At 40.7% G+C, this 2,204-nt stretch overlaps 1 non-coding gene across 1 annotated transcript; it reads right to left on the bottom strand.

The window, feature by feature from the left end:
• Positions 1 to 1,813: 1,813 nt before the first annotated feature.
• Positions 1,814 to 1,885, bottom strand: TRNAC-ACA (transfer RNA cysteine (anticodon ACA)). Its single transcript has one exon. It is a non-coding gene; the product is annotated as a tRNA-Cys (tRNA).
• Between the last annotated feature and the right edge of the window lie 319 nt (positions 1,886 to 2,204).

Here is a 2,204-nt window from a genome sequence, read left to right on the forward strand (position 1 = left end):
TGACCAAGATAATCATGATGATGTGATCATTCACACAAAGCTAGAGCCAGACATCCTGGAATTCAAAGTCAAGTGGGCCTTAAAAGCATCACTAGGAACAAAGCTAGTGGAGGTGATGGAATTCCAGTTGAGCTATTTCAAATCCTGACAGATGATGCTGTGAAAGTGCTGCACACAATGTGTCAGCAAATTTGGAAAACTCAGCAGTGGCCACAGGACTGGAAAAGGTCAGTTTTCATTCCAATCCCAAAGAAGGGCAATGCCAAAGAATGCTCAAACTACCACACAATTGCACTCATCTCACATGCTAGTAAAGTAATGCTCAAAATTCTCCAAGCCAGGCTTCAGCAATACGTGAACCATGAACTTCCAGATATTCAAACTGGTTTTAGAAAAGGCAGAGGAACCAGATATCAAACTGCCAGCATCTACTGGATCATCAAAAAAGCAAGAGAGTTCCAGAAAAACATCTATATCTGCTTTCTTAACTATGCCAAAGCCTTTGACTGTGTGGATCACAATAAACTGTGGACAATTCTGAAAGAGATGGGAATACCAGACCACCTGACCTGCCTCTTGAGAAATCTGTATGCAGGTCAGGAAGCAACAGTTAGAACTGGACATGGAACAACAGACTGATTCCAAATAGGAAAAAGAGTACATAAATGCTATATACTGTCACCCTGCTTATTTAACTTATCTGCAGAGTACATCATGAGAAATGCTGGTCTTGAAGAAGCACAGGATGGAATCAAGATTGCTGGGAGAAATATCAATAACCTCAGATATTCAGATGACACCACCCTTATGGCAGAATGTGAAGAAGAACTAAAAAGCCTCTTGATGAAAATGAAAGAGGAGAGTGAAAAATTTGGCTTAAAGCTCAACATTCAGAAAATGAAGATCATGGCAACTGGCTCCATCACTTCAAGGGAAATAGATGGGGAACCAGTGGAAACAGTGTTAGACTTTATTTGGGGGGCTCCAAAATGACTGCAGATGGTGATTGCAGCCATAAAATTAAAAGACACTTACTCCTTGGAAGGAAAGTTATGACCAACCTAGACAGCATATTAAAAAGCAGAGACATTACTTTGCCAACAAAGATCCATCTAGTCAAGGCTATGGTTTCTCCAGTAGTCATGTATGGATGTGAGAGTTGGACTATAAAGAAAGCTGAGCACTGAAGAATTGATGCTTTTGAACTATGGTGTTGAGAAGACTCTTAAGAGTCCATTGTACTGCAGGTAGATACAACCAGTTCATCCTAAGGAAGATCAGTCCTTGGTGTTCATTGGAAGGACTGATTTTGAAGCGAAACTCCAATATTTTGGCCACCTGATGTGAAGAGCTGACTCATTTGAAAAGACTTTGATGCTGGGGAAGATTGAGGGCAGGAGGAGAAGGGGATGACAGAGGATGAGATGGCTGGATGGTATCACTGACTCAATGGACATAGGTTTGGGTGGACTCCGGGGGTTGGTAATGGACAGGGAGGCCTGGCGTGCTGCAATTCATGGGGTCGCAAAGAGGTGGACGTGACTGAGCAACTGAACTGAAATGAAAACACAAAACTATGAGGCTGTAACAAATAATGGTTAGAATCATGGACTCTGTGTTTGGGCTGCTCAGATTTAAACCTACTATCTACCTTGGTAACTTAAAGTTTACTTATTAAAAATAGGAAGTGTAGTTGCTCAGTCATATCCAATGCCTTGTGACTCCATGGACTGTAGTCTACCAGCTTCCTCCGTCCATGGGACCTTCATGCAATAATACTGGAGTGGGTTGCCATTTCCTTCTCCAGGAGATCTTCCCAACCCAGGAATTGAACCTGGGTCTCCTGCATTGTAGGCAAATGCTTTACCGTCTGAGCCACCAGGGAAGCCAGAGAAGCCACCAGGGAAGTTTACTTACATTTAGGAAAAATTATTTTCCTCATGTCAACCAGGTTCAACAATAATTTTGCAAATATTTCATCATTCAATGAAATGGAAGTGGATAATTACCTTCTTATTTTCATTATTAAATCAAATAGAGAGGCATAGCAAAATACATGAAGACACAGGATTCATGTGATAAGATAAGTTTCAAAATGAAATTGAGTGAGAATTTGTTTTATATATATTTCTATTCCTCAGTTGGTCCACAAAGCAATTGGTCTATTTTACATTGCAGATAGCAATTTTTTGGATAAACTTGTA

Source organism: Budorcas taxicolor, chromosome 1 (assembly GCF_023091745.1).
Source record: "Budorcas taxicolor isolate Tak-1 chromosome 1, Takin1.1, whole genome shotgun sequence".
In the NCBI taxonomy this organism is placed as follows: Eukaryota; Metazoa; Chordata; class Mammalia; order Artiodactyla; family Bovidae; genus Budorcas; species Budorcas taxicolor.